The sequence below is a fragment of the Anomaloglossus baeobatrachus genome, chromosome 10 (genome assembly GCF_048569485.1).
Source record: "Anomaloglossus baeobatrachus isolate aAnoBae1 chromosome 10, aAnoBae1.hap1, whole genome shotgun sequence".
In the NCBI taxonomy this organism is placed as follows: Eukaryota; Metazoa; Chordata; class Amphibia; order Anura; family Aromobatidae; genus Anomaloglossus; species Anomaloglossus baeobatrachus.
In genome coordinates this window covers 198,269,706-198,288,722 of record NC_134362.1, presented here as the reverse complement: position 1 = coordinate 198,288,722, position 19,017 = coordinate 198,269,706, and the positions used below count along the sequence as shown (strand labels likewise).

Below are 19,017 nucleotides of genomic sequence, written 5' to 3'. Positions count from 1 at the left end.
CAGTGATCGTGATCGGAGTCGGCAGTGATCGTGATCGGAGTCGGCAGTGATCGTGATCGGAGTCGGCAGTGATCATGATCACTTTGCCCCTTCTCACAGAGGCGCTAAAAAAAAAATGGCCGAATTGTGGGTTAGGGGGTTTCGGGAGGGGGGGGTGTCGTTCACCACTTTATTGCATTAGGAATTTATTTGAAATCAGTTAACATTGAATGGTGTCAATGAAACCTACAACTCCATACACACAATAATAAGGCCAAGAAAAAACTATGCCTCTTGGAGAAAGGGAGGAGCAAAAATAAAGAAAATGGCTGCATCATTAAGGGGTTAATTTGATCAGAGAGGTTGTTTGTAAAGATGACGTTGCTCATAGCAACCAATATCAGACGGATTAGTTGCTAGGGGAAAATATATAACTTTTCATAGGAGTGAGCCTGATAGACAACTTTTAGGATAACTTCGACATGGTAAGCGGTAGTGGACTGGGCTACAGCAAGATGGCCGCCGCTGAGTAATACCCGCCGCATACTCCGCCCTCTACCGTCAGCACACTTTTCCGCGGGGGAAAGGAAGCCGGAAGTGACGTCACCAGTGCTGGAAAGTTCCGGAATTCATCTCGGCAGGAGCGGTTAATTGACGTGCGTAGTGCCGGCAGATTAGTGAGTAACGGACTGATGTGTGAGGGAGACGGAGTGAGACCGAAAGAGACCGGGGTGGGAACCTGTGTGTTCTCAATGACGGATACTCGGCCAATTCCTCTGACGTCATGTGACGTCATAAGCTTAAAAGTACTGTAATGTGACACATATGAGAATAGTGAGTTTATATAGTGCTGTGCACGGAATATAGACAGTATATAGCGCTGTGCACGGAATATAGACAGTATATAGTGCTGTGCATGGAATATAGACAGTATATAGTGCTGTGCACGGAATATAGACAGTATATAGCGCTGTGCATGGAATATAGACAGTATATAGTGCTGTGCACGGAATATAGACAGTATATAGTGCTGTGCATGGAATATAGACAGTATATAGTGCTGTGCACGGAATATAGACAGTATATAGTGCTGTGCACGGAATATAGACAGTATATAGTGCTGTGCATGGAATATAGACAGTATATAGTGCTGTGCACGGAATATAGACAGTATATAGTGCTGTGCATGGAATATAGACAGTATATAGTGCTGTGCACGGAATATAGACAGTATATAGTGCTGTGCATGGAATATAGACAGTATATAGTGCTGTGCACGGAATATAGACAGTATATAGTGCTGTGCACGGAATATAGACAGTATATAGTGCTGTGCATGGAATATAGACAGTATATAGCGCTGTGCACGGAATATAGACAGTATATAGTGCTGTGCATGGAATATAGACAGTGTATAGTGCTGTGCATGGAATATAGACAGTGTATAGTGCTGTGCACGGAATATAGACAGTATATAGCGCTGTGCACGGAATATAGACAGTATATAGCGCTGTGCACGGAATATAGACAGTGTATAGTGCTGTGCATGGAATATAGACAGTATATAGTGCTGTGCACGGAATATAGACAGTATATAGTGCTGTGCATGGAATATAGACAGTATATAGTGCTGTGCACGGAATATAGACAGTATATAGCGCTGTGCATGGAATATAGACAGTATATAGCGCTGTGCACGGAATATAGACAGTATATAGCGCTGTGCACGGAATATAGACAGTATATAGCGCTGTGCACGGAATATAGACAGTATATAGTGCTGTGCATGGAATATAGACAGTATATAGTGCTGTGCACGGAATATAGACAGTATATAGTGCTGTGCATGGAATATAGACAGTATATAGTGCTGTGCACGGAATATAGACAGTATATAGTGCTGTGCACGGAATATAGACAGTATATAGCGCTGTGCACGGAATATAGACAGTATATAGCGCTGTGCACGGAATATAGACAGTGTATAGTGCTGTGCATGGAATATAGACAGTATATAGTGCTGTGCACGGAATATAGACAGTATATAGTGCTGTGCATGGAATATAGACAGTATATAGTGCTGTGCACGGAATATAGACAGTGTATAGTGCTGTGCATGGAATATAGACAGTATATAGTGCTGTGCATGGAATATAGACAGTGTATAGTGCTGTGCACGGAATATAGACAGTATATAGCGCTGTGCACGGAATATAGACAGTATATAGTGCTGTGCATGGAATATAGACAGTATATAGTGCTGTGCACGGAATATAGACAGTATATAGTGCTGTGCATGGAATATAGACAGTATATAGTGCTGTGCACGGAATATAGACAGTATATAGCGCTGTGCATGGAATATAGACAGTATATAGTGCTGTGCATGGAATATAGACAGTATATAGTGCTGTGCACGGAATATAGACAGTATATAGTGCTGTGCATGGAATATAGACAGTATATAGTGCTGTGCACGGAATATAGACAGTATATAGTGCTGTGCACGGAATATAGACAGTATATAGTGCTGTGCATGGAATATAGACAGTGTATAGTGCTGTGCATGGAATATAGACAGTATATAGTGCTGTGCACGGAATATAGACAGTATATAGTGCTGTGCATGGAATATAGACAGTGTATAGTGCTGTGCACGGAATATAGACAGTATATAGTGCTGTGCATGGAATATAGACAGTATATAGTGCTGTGCATGGAATATAGACAGTATATAGCGCTGTGCATGGAATATAGACAGTATATAGTGCTGTGCATGGAATATAGACAGTATATAGTGCTGTGCACGGAATATAGACAGTATATAGTGCTGTGCACGGAATATAGACAGTATATAGTGCTGTGCACGGAATATAGACAGTATATAGTGCTGTGCATGGAATATAGACAGTATATAGTGCTGTGCACGGAATATAGACAGTATATAGCGCTGTGCACGGAATATAGACAGTATATAGTGCTGTGCACGGAATATAGACAGTATATAGTGCTGTGCACGGAATATAGACAGTATATAGTGCTGTGCATGGAATATAGACAGTGTATAGTGCTGTGCATGGAATATAGACAGTGTATAGTGCTGTGCACGGAATATAGACAGTATATAGTGCTGTGCATGGAATATAGACAGTGTATAGTGCTGTGCACGGAATATAGACAGTATATAGTGCTGTGCATGGAATATAGACAGTATATAGTGCTGTGCATGGAATATAGACAGTGTATAGTGCTGTGCATGGAATATAGACAGTATATAGTGCTGTGCATGGAATATAGACAGTATATAGTGCTGTGCATGGAATATAGACAGTGTATAGCGCTGTGCATGGAATATAGACAGTATATAGCGCTGTGCACGGAATATAGACAGTATATAGCGCTGTGCATGGAATATAGACAGTATATAGTGCTGTGCACGGAATATAGACAGTATATAGTGCTGTGCATGGAATATAGACAGTATATAGTGCTGTGCATGGAATATAGACAGTGTATAGTGCTGTGCACGGAATATAGACAGTATATAGCGCTGTGCACGGAATATAGACAGTATATAGTGCTGTGCATGGAATATAGACAGTATATAGTGCTGTGCACGGAATATAGACAGTATATAGTGCTGTGCACGGAATATAGACAGTATATAGTGCTGTGCATGGAATATAGACAGTATATAGTGCTGTGCACGGAATATAGACAGTATATAGTGCTGTGCATGGAATATAGACAGTATATAGTGCTGTGCATGGAATATAGACAGTATATAGTGCTGTGCACGGAATATAGACAGTATATAGTGCTGTGCACGGAATATAGACAGTATATAGTGCTGTGCATGGAATATAGACAGTATATAGTGCTGTGCATGGAATATAGACAGTATATAGTGCTGTGCATGGAATATAGACAGTATATAGTGCTGTGCATGGAATATAGACAGTATATAGTGCTGTGCATGGAATATAGACAGTATATAGTGCTGTGCACGGAATATAGACAGTATATAGTGCTGTGCACGGAATATAGACAGTATATAGTGCTGTGCACGGAATATAGACAGTATATAGTGCTGTGCATGGAATATAGACAGTATATAGTGCTGTGCATGGAATATAGACAGTATATAGTGCTGTGCACGGAATATAGACAGTATATAGTGCTGTGCATGGAATATAGACCGTGTATAGTGCTGTGCATGGAATATAGACAGTGTATAGTGCTGTGCATGGAATATAGACAGTATATAGTGCTGTGCACGGAATATAGACAGTGTATAGTGCTGTGCACGGAATATAGACAGTATATAGTGCTGTGCATGGAATATAGACAGTGTATAGTGCTGTGCATGGAATATAGACAGTATATAGTGCTGTGCATGGAATATAGACAGTATATAGTGCTGTGCATGGAATATAGACAGTATATAGTGCTGTGCATGGAATATAGACAGTATATAGTGCTGTGCATGGAATATAGACAGTATATAGTGCTGTGCACGGAATATAGACAGTATATAGTGCTGTGCATGGAATATAGACAGTGTATAGTGCTGTGCATGGAATATAGACAGTATATAGTGCTGTGCATGGAATATAGACAGTGTATAGTGCTGTGCATGGAATATAGACAGTATATAGTGCTGTGCATGGAATATAGACAGTATATAGTGCTGTGCACGGAATATAGACAGTATATAGTGCTGTGCACGGAATATAGACAGTATATAGTGCTGTGCATGGAATATAGACAGTATATAGTGCTGTGCATGGAATATAGACAGTATATAGTGCTGTGCATGGAATATAGACAGTGTATAGTGCTGTGCATGGAATATAGACAGTATATAGTGCTGTGCATGGAATATAGACAGTGTATAGTGCTGTGCATGGAATATAGACAGTATATAGTGCTGTGCATGGAATATAGACAGTATATAGTGCTGTGCACGGAATATAGACAGTATATAGTGCTGTGCACGGAATATAGACAGTATATAGTGCTGTGCATGGAATATAGACAGTATATAGTGCTGTGCATGGAATATAGACAGTATATAGTGCTGTGCACGGAATATAGACAGTATATAGTGCTGTGCATGGAATATAGACAGTGTGTAGTGCTGTGCATGGAATATAGACAGTATATAGTGCTGTGCATGGAATATAGACAGTATATAGTGCTGTGCATGGAATATAGACAGTATATAGTGCTGTGCACGGAATATAGACAGTATATAGTGCTGTGCACGGAATATAGACAGTATATAGTGCTGTGCATGGTATATAGACAGTATATAGTGCTGTGCATGGAATATAGACAGTATATAGTGCTGTGCATGGAATATAGACAGTATATAGTGCTGTGCATGGAATATAGACAGTATATAGTGCTGTGCTCGGAATATAGACAGTATATAGTGCTGTGCACGGAATATAGACAGTATATAGTGCTGTGCATGGAATATAGACAGTATATAGTGCTGTGCATGGAATATAGACAGTATATAGTGCTGTGCATGGAATATAGACAGTATATAGTGCTGTGCATGGAATATAGACAGTGTATAGTGCTGTGCATGGAATATAGACAGTGTATAGTGCTGTGCATGGAATATAGACAGTATATAGTGCTGTGCATGGAATATAGACAGTATATAGTGCTGTGCATGGAATATAGACAGTATATAGTGCTGTGCATGGAATATAGACAGTATATAGTGCTGTGCATGGAATATAGACAGTGTATAGTGCTGTGCATGGAATATAGACAGTGTATAGTGCTGTGCATGGAATATAGACAGTATATAGTGCTGTGCATGGAATATAGACAGTATATAGTGCTGTGCATGGAATATAGACAGTGTATAGTGCTGTGCATGGAATATAGACAGTGTATAGTGCTGTGCACGGAATATAGACAGTGTATAGTGCTGTGCATGGAATATAGACAGTATATAGTGCTGTGCATGGAATATAGACAGTATATAGTGCTGTGCACGGAATATAGACAGTATATAGTGCTGTGCATGGAATATAGACAGTATATAGTGCTGTGCACGGAATATAGACAGTATATAGCGCTGTGCACGGAATATAGACAGTATATAGTGCTGTGCATGGAATATAGACAGTATATAGTGCTGTGCACGGAATATAGACAGTATATAGTGCTGTGCACGGAATATAGACAGTATATAGTGCTGTGCACGGAATATAGACAGTGTATAGTGCTGTGCATGGAATATAGACAGTGTATAGTGCTGTGCATGGAATATAGACAGTGTATAGTGCTGTGCACGGAATATAGACAGTATATAGTGCTGTGCATGGAATATAGACAGTGTATAGTGCTGTGCATGGAATATAGACAGTATATAGTGCTGTGCACGGAATATAGACAGTATATAGTGCTGTGCATGGAATATAGACAGTGTATAGTGCTGTGCATGGAATATAGACAGTATATAGTGCTGTGCATGGAATATAGACAGTGTATAGTGCTGTGCATGGAATATAGACAGTGTATAGTGCTGTGCACGGAATATAGACAGTATATAGTGCTGTGCACGGAATATAGACAGTATATAGTGCTGTGCATGGAATATAGACAGTATATAGTGCTGTGCACGGAATATAGACAGTGTATAGTGCTGTGCATGGAATATAGACAGTGTATAGCAGGGCTGTGGAGTCGGAGTCGGAGTCGTGGAGTCGGAGTCGGAGTCGGAGCTCATTTTGGTGGAGTCGGAGTCGGAGTCGGTATAAAATGCACCGACTCCGACTCCTAAAATATATAATAAATTGGGGACAGGAGTGCAATGCAGAATGTGCTGAATATTTTACTAAATAACAACATTTAGTATAATGCTTATATTTAAGTGAAAAATTTATTGTAGTACAATGTGAACATCAGACATTTAATTGTTTTTATGATACAATAATCAAGATATTTGGATAGAACATAAAATATTTATTGGAATACAACTTTAGAACACAAAAAAACTAATAAATTGTAAATATGTAATATATATATATATATATATATATATACAGTGTATATACACACACAAGATATATATGTAATCTACTGTATATTACATAGTGTATTACATATTTACAATTTATTACAGTTTTTTGTGTTCTAAAGTTGTATTCCAATAAATATATTTTATGTTCTATCCAAATATCTTGATTATTGTATCATAAAAATTATTAAATGTCTGATGTTCACATACACATATTCATGTACTACAATAAATTTTTCACCTAACTATAAGCAATATATGTAGGAGTCGGAGTCGGAGCCGGAGTCGGAGTCGGAGCCGGAGTCGGAGTCGGTGCAAGAGAATTTGAGGAGTCGGAGTCGGAGTCGGAGTCGAAGGTTTGGCTTACCGACTCCACAGCCCTGGTGTATAGTGCTGTGCACGGAATATAGACAGTATATAGCGCTGTGCATGGAATATAGACAGTATATAGTGCTGTGCACGGAATATAGACAGTGTATAGTGCTGTGCATGGAATATAGACAGTATATAGTGCTGTGCATGGAATATAGACAGTATATAGTGCTGTGCACGGAATATAGACAGTATATAGTGCTGTGCATGGAATATAGACAGTGTATAGTGCTGTGCACGGAATATAGACAGTGTATAGTGCTGTGCATGGAATATAGACAGTATATAGTGCTGTGCATGGAATATAGACAGTATATAGTGCTGTGCATGGAATATAGACAGTATATAGCGCTGTGCATGGAATATAGACAGTATATAGTGCTGTGCATGGAATATAGACAGTGTATAGTGCTGTGCATGGAATATAGACAGTGTATAGTGCTGTGCATGGAATATAGACAGTATATAGCGCTGTGCATGGAATATAGACAGTATATAGTGCTGTGCATGGAATATAGACAGTATATAGTGCTGTGCATGGAATATAGACAGTATATAGTGCTGTGCACGGAATATAGACAGTATATAGTGCTGTGCATGGAATATAGACAGTATATAGTGCTGTGCACGGAATATAGACAGTGTATAGTGCTGTGCATGGAATATAGACAGTATATAGCGCTGTGCATGGAATATAGACAGTATATAGTGCTGTGCATGGAATATAGACAGTATATAGCGCTGTGCATGGAATATAGACAGTATATAGCGCTGTGCATGGAATATAGACAGTGTATAGTGCTGTGCATGGAATATAGACAGTATATAGCGCTGTGCATGGAATATAGACAGTATATAGTGCTGTGCATGGAATATAGACAGTATATAGCGCTGTGCATGGAATATAGACAGTGTATAGTGCTGTGCATGGAATATAGACAGTATATAGCGCTGTGCATGGAATATAGACAGTATATAGTGCTGTGCATGGAATATAGACAGTATATAGTGCTGTGCATGGAATATAGACAGTATATAGTGCTGTGCATGGAATATAGACAGTATATAGTGCTGTGCATGGAATATAGACAGTATATAGTGCTGTGCATGGAATATAGACAGTATATAGTGCTGTGCATGGAATATAGACAGTATATAGTGCTGTGCACGGAATATAGACAGTATATAGTGCTGTGCACGGAATATAGACAGTATATAGTGCTGTGCATGGAATATAGACAGTGTATAGCGCTGTGCATGGAATATAGACAGTGTATAGTGCTGTGCACGGAATATAGACAGTATATAGCGCTGTGCATGGAATATAGACAGTATATAGTGCTGTGCATGGAATATAGACAGTGTATAGTGCTGTGCATGGAATATAGACAGTATATAGTGCTGTGCATGGAATATAGACAGTATATAGTGCTGTGCATGGAATATAGACAGTATATAGTGCTGTGCATGGAATATAGACAGTATATAGTGCTGTGCACGGAATATAGACAGTATATAGTGCTGTGCATGGAATATAGACAGTATATAGTGCTGTGCACGGAATATAGACAGTGTATAGTGCTGTGCATGGAATATAGACAGTATATAGTGCTGTGCACGGAATATAGACAGTGTATAGTGCTGTGCATGGAATATAGACAGTGTATAGTGCTGTGCATGGAATATAGACAGTATATAGTGCTGTGCATGGAATATAGACAGTGTATAGTGCTGTGCATGGAATATAGACAGTATATAGTGCTGTGCATGGAATATAGACAGTATATAGTGCTGTGCATGGAATATAGACAGTGTATAGTGCTGTGCACGGAATATAGACAGTGTATAGTGCTGTGCACGGAATATAGACAGTATATAGTGCTGTGCATGGAATATAGACAGTGTATAGTGCTGTGCACGGAATATAGACAGTATATAGCGCTGTGCATGGAATATAGACAGTATATAGTGCTGTGCATGGAATATAGACAGTGTATAGCGCTGTGCATGGAATATAGACAGTATATAGCGCTGTGCACGGAATATAGACAGTATATAGCGCTGTGCACGGAATATAGACAGTATATAGCGCTGTGCACGGAATATAGACAGTATATAGTGCTGTGCACGGAATATAGACAGTATATAGTGCTGTGCATGGAATATAGACAGTATATAGTGCTGTGCACGGAATATAGACAGTGTATAGTGCTGTGCATGGAATATAGACAGTATATAGTGCTGTGCACGGAATATAGACAGTGTATAGTGCTGTGCATGGAATATAGACAGTATATAGTGCTGTGCATGGAATATAGACAGTATATAGTGCTGTGCATGGAATATAGACAGTGTATAGTGCTGTGCACGGAATATAGACAGTGTATAGTGCTGTGCACGGAATATAGACAGTATATAGTGCTGTGCATGGAATATAGACAGTGTATAGTGCTGTGCACGGAATATAGACAGTATATAGCGCTGTGCATGGAATATAGACAGTATATAGTGCTGTGCATGGAATATAGACAGTGTATAGCGCTGTGCATGGAATATAGACAGTATATAGCGCTGTGCACGGAATATAGACAGTATATAGCGCTGTGCACGGAATATAGACAGTATATAGCGCTGTGCACGGAATATAGACAGTATATAGTGCTGTGCACGGAATATAGACAGTATATAGCGCTGTGCACGGAATATAGACAGTATATAGTGCTGTGCACGGAATATAGACAGTATATAGCGCTGTGCACGGAATATAGACAGTGTATAGTGCTGTGCACGGAATATAGACAGTGTATAGTGCTGTGCATGGAATATAGACAGTATATAGTGCTGTGCATGGAATATAGACAGTGTATAGCGCTGTGCATGGAATATAGACAGTGTATAGTGCTGTGCACGGAATATAGACAGTATATAGTGCTGTGCATGGAATATAGACAGTATATAGTGCTGTGCATGGAATATAGACAGTGTATAGTGCTGTGCATGGAATATAGACAGTATATAGTGCTGTGCACGGAATATAGACAGTATATAGTGCTGTGCATGGAATATAGACAGTATATAGTGCTGTGCATGGAATATAGACAGTGTATAGTGCTGTGCATGGAATATAGACAGTATATAGCGCTGTGCATGGAATATAGACAGTATATAGCGCTGTGCATGGAATATAGACAGTATATAGCGCTGTGCACGGAATATAGACAGTATATAGCGCTGTGCACGGAATATAGACAGTATATAGTGCTGTGCACGGAATATAGACAGTATATAGTGCTGTGCATGGAATATAGACAGTATATAGTGCTGTGCACGGAATATAGACAGTATATAGCGCTGTGCATGGAATATAGACAGTATATAGTGCTGTGCATGGAATATAGACAGTGTATAGTGCTGTGCATGGAATATAGACAGTATATAGTGCTGTGCATGGAATATAGACAGTATATAGTGCTGTGCATGGAATATAGACAGTATATAGTGCTGTGCACGGAATATAGACAGTGTATAGTGCTGTGCACGGAATATAGACAGTATATAGTGCTGTGCACGGAATATAGACAGTGTATAGTGCTGTGCACGGAATATAGACAGTATATAGCGCTGTGCATGGAATATAGACAGTGTATAGTGCTGTGCATGGAATATAGACAGTATATAGTGCTGTGCACGGAATATAGACAGTGTATAGTGCTGTGCACGGAATATAGACAGTATATAGCGCTGTGCATGGAATATAGACAGTATATAGTGCTGTGCATGGAATATAGACAGTATATAGTGCTGTGCATGGAATATAGACAGTATATAGTGCTGTGCATGGAATATAGACAGTGTATAGTGCTGTGCACGGAATATAGACAGTATATAGTGCTGTGCATGGAATATAGACAGTATATAGTGCTGTGCATGGAATATAGACAGTATATAGTGCTGTGCATGGAATATAGACAGTATATAGTGCTGTGCATGGAATATAGACAGTATATAGCGCTGTGCATGGAATATAGACAGTATATAGTGCTGTGCACGGAATATAGACAGTGTATAGTGCTGTGCATGGAATATAGACAGTATATAGTGCTGTGCACGGAATATAGACAGTGTATAGTGCTGTGCATGGAATATAGACAGTGTATAGTGCTGTGCATGGAATATAGACAGTATATAGTGCTGTGCATGGAATATAGACAGTATATAGTGCTGTGCATGGAATATAGACAGTATATAGTGCTGTGCATGGAATATAGACAGTATATAGTGCTGTGCACGGAATATAGACAGTATATAGTGCTGTGCACGGAATATAGACAGTATATAGTGCTGTGCATGGAATATAGACAGTGTATAGTGCTGTGCATGGAATATAGACAGTATATAGTGCTGTGCATGGAATATAGACAGTATATAGTGCTGTGCACGGAATATAGACAGTATATAGTGCTGTGCACGGAATATAGACAGTGTATAGTGCTGTGCACGGAATATAGACAGTGTATAGTGCTGTGCATGGAATATAGACAGTATATAGTGCTGTGCATGGAATATAGACAGTATATAGTGCTGTGCACGGAATATAGACAGTGTATAGTGCTGTGCATGGAATATAGACAGTGTATAGTGCTGTGCATGGAATATAGACAGTATATAGTGCTGTGCATGGAATATAGACAGTATATAGTGCTGTGCACGGAATATAGACAGTATATAGCGCTGTGCACGGAATATAGACAGTATATAGTGCTGTGCACGGAATATAGACAGTATATAGTGCTGTGCATGGAATATAGACAGTGTATAGTGCTGTGCATGGAATATAGACAGTATATAGTGCTGTGCATGGAATATAGACAGTATATAGTGCTGTGCACGGAATATAGACAGTATATAGTGCTGTGCACGGAATATAGACAGTGTATAGTGCTGTGCACGGAATATAGACAGTGTATAGTGCTGTGCATGGAATATAGACAGTGTATAGTGCTGTGCATGGAATATAGACAGTATATAGCGCTGTGCACGGAATATAGACAGTATATAGTGCTGTGCACGGAATATAGACAGTATATAGTGCTGTGCATGGAATATAGACAGTATATAGTGCTGTGCACGGAATATAGACAGTATATAGCGCTGTGCACGGAATATAGACAGTGTATAGTGCTGTGCACGGAATATAGACAGTATATAGTGCTGTGCATGGAATATAGACAGTATATAGTGCTGTGCATGGAATATAGACAGTATATAGTGCTGTGCATGGAATATAGACAGTATATAGTGCTGTGCATGGAATATAGACAGTATATAGTGCTGTGCATGGAATATAGACAGTATATAGTGCTGTGCATGGAATATAGACAGTATATAGTGCTGTGCATGGAATATAGACAGTGTATAGTGCTGTGCAGGGAATATAGACAGTATATAGTGCTGTGCATGGAATATAGACAGTATATAGTGCTGTGCATGGAATATAGACAGTGTATAGTGCTGTGCACGGAATATAGACAGTATATAGTGCTGTGCACGGAATATAGACAGTATATAGCGCTGTGCATGGAATATAGACAGTGTATAGTGCTGTGCATGGAATATAGACAGTATATAGTGCTGTGCATGGAATATAGACAGTGTATAGTGCTGTGCATGGAATATAGACAGTATATAGTGCTGTGCATGGAATATAGACAGTATATAGTGCTGTGCATGGAATATAGACAGTATATAGTGCTGTGCATGGAATATAGACAGTGTATAGTGCTGTGCATGGAATATAGACAGTATATAGTGCTGTGCATGGAATATAGACAGTGTATAGTGCTGTGCAGGGAATATAGACAGTATATAGTGCTGTGCACGGAATATAGACAGTATATAGTGCTGTGCACGGAATATAGATAGTATATAGTGCTGTGTATGGAATATAGACAGTGTATAGTGCTGTGCACGGAATATAGACAGTATATAGTGCTGTGCATGGAATATAGACAGTATATAGTGCTGTGCATGGAATATAGACAGTATATAGTGCTGTGCATGGAATATAGACAGTGTATAGTGCTGTGCATGGTATATAGACAGTATATAGTGCTGTGCATGGAATATAGACAGTGTATAGTGCTGTGCAGGGAATATAGACAGTATATAGTGCTGTGCACGGAATATAGACAGTGTATAGTGCTGTGCATGGAATATAGACAGTATATAGTGCTGTGCATGGAATATAGACAGTGTATAGTGCTGTGCACGGAATATAGACAGTATATAGTGCTGTGCATGGAATATAGACAGTATATAGTGCTGTGCATGGAATATAGACAGTGTATATAGTGCTGTGCATGGAATATAGACAGTATATAGTGCTGTGCATGGAATATAGACAGTATATAGTGCTGTGCACGGAATATAGACAGTATATAGTGCTGTGCATGGAATATAGACAGTGTGTAGTGCTGTGCATGGAATATAGACAGTATATAGTGCTGTGCATGGAATATAGACAGTATATAGTGCTGTGCATGGAATATAGACAGTATATAGTGCTGTGCATGGAATATAGACAGTGTATAGTGCTGTGCATGGAATATAGACAGTATATAGCGCTGTGCAGGGAATATAGACAGTATATAGCGCTGTGCAGGGAATATAGACAGTATATAGCGCTGTGCAGGGAATATAGACAGTATATAGTGCTGTGCATGGAATATAGACAGTATATAGTGCTGTGCATGGAATATAGACAGTGTATAGTGCTGTGCATGGAATATAGACAGTATATAGTGCTGTGCATGGAATATAGACAGTATATAGTGCTGTGCACGGAATATAGACAGTATATAGTGCTGTGCACGGAATATAGATAGTATATAGTGCTGTGTATGGAATATAGACAGTGTATAGTGCTGTGCACGGAATATAGACAGTATATAGTGCTGTGCATGGAATATAGACAGTATATAGTGCTGTGCACGGAATATAGACAGTGTATAGTGCTGTGCATGGAATATAGACAGTATATAGTGCTGTGCACGGAATATAGACAGTATATAGTGCTGTGCATGGAATATAGACAGTGTATAGTGCTGTGCATGGAATATAGACAGTATATAGTGCTGTGCATGGAATATAGACAGTATATAGTGCTGTGCATGGAATATAGACAGTATATAGTGCTGTGCATGGAATATAGACAGTATATAGCGCTGTGCACGGAATATAGACAGTATATAGCGCTGTGCACGGAATATAGACAGTATATAGTGCTGTGCATGGAATATAGACAGTATATAGTGCTGTGCACGGAATATAGACAGTATATAGTGCTGTGCATGGAATATAGACAGTATATAGTGCTGTGCACGGAATATAGACAGTATATAGTGCTGTGCATGGAATATAGACAGTATATAGTGCTGTGCACGGAATATAGACAGTATATAGCGCTGTGCACGGAATATAGACAGTATATAGTGCTGTGCACGGAATATAGACAGTATATAGTGCTGTGCATGGAATATAGACAGTATATAGTGCTGTGCACGGAATATAGACAGTATATAGTGCTGTGCATGGAATATAGACAGTATATAGTGCTGTGCACGGAATATAGACAGTATATAGCGCTGTGCACGGAATATAGACAGTATATAGTGCTGTGCATGGAATATAGACTGTGTATAGCGCTGTGCACGGAATATAGACAGTATATAGTGCTGTGCATGGAATATAGACAGTATATAGCGCTGTGCACGGAATATAGACAGTATATAGTGCTGTGCACGGAATATAGACAGTATATAGTGCTGTGCATGGAATATAGACAGTGTATAGTGCTGTGCATGGAATATAGACAGTATATAGTGCTGTGCACGGAATATAGACAGTATATAGTGCTGTGCATGGAATATAGACAGTATATAGTGCTGTGCACGGAATATAGACAGTGTATAGTGCTGTGCATGGAATATAGACAGTATATAGCGCTGTGCATGGAATATAGACAGTATATAGTGCTGTGCACGGAATATAGACAGTGTATAGTGCTGTGCATGGAATATAGACAGTATATAGCGCTGTGCACGGAATATAGACATTATATAGTGCTGTGCATGGAATATAGACAGTGTATAGTGCTGTGCATGGAATATAGACAGTATATAGTGCTGTGCATGGAATATAGACAGTATATAGTGCTGTGCATGGAATATAGACAGTATATAGCGCTGTGCACGGAATATAGACAGTATATAGCGCTGTGCACGGAATATAGACAGTATATAGTGCTGTGCATGGAATATAGACAGTATATAGTGCTGTGCACGGAATATAGACAGTATATAGTGCTGTGCATGGAATATAGACAGTATATAGTGCTGTGCACGGAATATAGACAGTATATAGCGCTGTGCACGGAATATAGACAGTATATAGTGCTGTGCACGGAATATAGACAGTATATAGTGCTGTGCATGGAATATAGACAGTATATAGTGCTGTGCACGGAATATAGACAGTATATAGTGCTGTGCATGGAATATAGACAGTATATAGTGCTGTGCACGGAATATAGACAGTATATAGCGCTGTGCACGGAATATAGACAGTATATAGTGCTGTGCATGGAATATAGACTGTGTATAGCGCTGTGCACGGAATATAGACAGTATATAGTGCTGTGCATGGAATATAGACAGTATATAGCGCTGTGCACAAAATATAGACAGTATATAGTGCTGTGCATGGAATATAGACAGTATATATTGCTGTGCACGGAATATAGACAGTACATAGTGCTGTGCACGGAATATAGACAGTATATAGTGCTGTGCATGGAATATAGACAGTATATAGTGCTGTGCATGGAATATAGACAGTATATAGCGCTGTGCATGGAATATAGACAGTATATAGTGCTGTGCACGGAATATAGACAGTGTATAGTGCTGTGCACGGAATATAGACAGTATATAGTGCTGTGCATGGAATATAGACAGTATATAGTGCTGTGCATGGAATATAGACAGTATATAGTGCTGTGCATGGAATATAGACAGTGTATAGTGCTGTGCATGGAATATAGACAGTATATAGTGCTGTGCATGGAATATAGACAGTATATAGTGCTGTGCATGGAATATAGACAGTATATAGTGCTGTGCATGGAATATAGACAGTGTATAGTGCTGTGCATGGAATATAGACAGTATATAGTGCTGTGCATGGAATATAGACAGTATATAGTGCTGTGCATGGTATATAGACAGTATATAGTGCTGTGCACGGAATATAGACAGTGTATAGTGCTGTGCATGGAATATAGACAGTATATAGTGCTGTGCATGGAATATAGACAGTGTATAGTGCTGTGCACGGAATATAGACAGTATATAGTGCTGTGCATGGAATATAGACAGTATATAGTGCTGTGCATGGAATATAGACAGTGTATAGTGCTGTGCATGGAATATAGACAGTATATAGTGCTGTGCATGGAATATAGACAGTATATAGTGCTGTGCATGGAATATAGACAGTATATAGTGCTGTGCATGGAATATAGACAGTGTATAGTGCTGTGCATGGAATATAGACAGTATATAGTGCTGTGCATGGAATATAGACAGTATATAGTGCTGTGCATGGTATATAGACAGTATATAGTGCTGTGCACGGAATATAGACAGTGTATAGTGCTGTGCATGGAATATAGACAGTATATAGTGCTGTGCATGGAATATAGACGGTGTATAGTGCTGTGCACGGAATATAGACAGTATATAGTGCTGTGCATGGAATATAGACAGTGTATAGTGCTGTGCATGGAATATAGACAGTATATAGTGCTGTGCATGGAATATAGACAGTGTATAGTGCTGTGCATGGAATATAGACAGTATATAGCGCTGTGCAGGGAATATAGACAGTATATAGCGCTGTGCAGGGAATATAGACAGTATATAGCGCTGTGCAGGGAATATAGACAGTATATAGTGCTGTGCATGGAATATAGACAGTGTATAGTGCTGTGCATGGAATATAGACAGTATATAGTGCTGTGCATGGAATATAGACAGTATATAGTGCTGTGCACGGAATATAGACAGTATATAGTGCTGTGCACGGAATATAGACAGTATATAGTGCTGTGTATGGAATATAGACAGTGTATAGTGCTGTGCACGGAATATAGACAGTATATAGTGCTGTGCATGGAATATAGACAGTATATAGTGCTGTGCACGGAATATAGACAGTGTATAGTGCTGTGCATGGAATATAGACAGTGTATAGTGCTGTGCATGGAATATAGACAGTATATAGTGCTGTGCATGGAATATAGACAGTATATAGTGCTGTGCATGGAATATAGACAGTATATAGTGCTGTGCATGGAATATAGACAGTATATAGCGCTGTGCACGGAATATAGACAGTATATAGCGCTGTGCACGGAATATAGACAGTATATAGTGCTGTGCATGGAATATAGACAGTATATAGTGCTGTGCACGGAATATAGACAGTATATAGTGCTGTGCATGGAATATAGACAGTATATAGTGCTGTGCACGGAATATAGACAGTATATAGCGCTGTGCACGGAATATAGACAGTATATAGTGCTGTGCACGGAATATAGACAGTATATAGTGCTGTGCATGGAATATAGACAGTATATAGTGCTGTGCACGGAATATAGACAGTATATAGTGCTGTGCATGGAATATAGACAGTATATAGTGCTGTGCACGGAATATAGACAGTATATAGTGCTGTGCACGGAATATAGACAGTATATAGTGCTGTGCACGGAATATAGACAGTATATAGTGCTGTGCATGGAATATAGACAGTATATAGCGCTGTGCACGGAATATAGACAGTATATAGCGCTGTGCATGGAATATAGACAGTATATAGCGCTGTGCATGGAATATAGACAGTATATAGCGCTGTGCATGGAATATAGACAGTATATAGTGCTGTGCATGGAATATAGACAGTATATAGCGCTGTGCATGGAATATAGACAGTATATAGTGCTGTGCACGGAATATAGACAGTATATAGTGCTGTGCATGGAATATAGACAGTATATAGCGCTGTGCATGGAATATAGACAGTATATAGCGCTGTGCATGGAATATAGACAGTATATAGTGCTGTGCACGGAATATAGACAGTATATAGTGCTGTGCACGGAATATAGACAGTATATAGTGCTGTGCATGGAATATAGACAGTATATAGCGCTGTGCATGGAATATAGACAGTATATAGCGCTGTGCATGGAATATAGACAGTATATAGTGCTGTGCACGGAATATAGACAGTATATAGTGCTGTGCATGGAATATAGACAGTATATAGTGCTGTGCACGGAATATAGACAGTATATAGTGCTGTGCACGGAATATAGACAGTATATAGTGCTGTGCACGGAATATAGACAGTATATAGTGCTGTGCATGGAATATAGACAGTATATAGCGCTGTGCACGGAATATAGACAGTATATAGCGCTGTGCATGGAATATAGACAGTATATAGCGCTGTGCATGGAATATAGACAGTATATAGCGCTGTGCATGGAATATAGA

At 39.3% G+C, this 19,017-nt stretch overlaps 1 protein-coding gene across 1 annotated transcript in view; it reads left to right on the top strand.

Annotated features, from left to right (window-relative positions):
- Window positions 1-611: 611 nt before the first annotated feature.
- Window positions 612-19,017, top strand: part of LOC142254805 (uncharacterized) — a 238,389-nt gene continuing 219,983 nt past the window's right edge. Inside the window, exon 1 of the mRNA XM_075326121.1 lies at window positions 612-656. The gene's annotated coding sequence lies outside the window, so the exon portion shown is untranslated. The remainder of the gene's footprint in view (window positions 657-19,017) is intronic.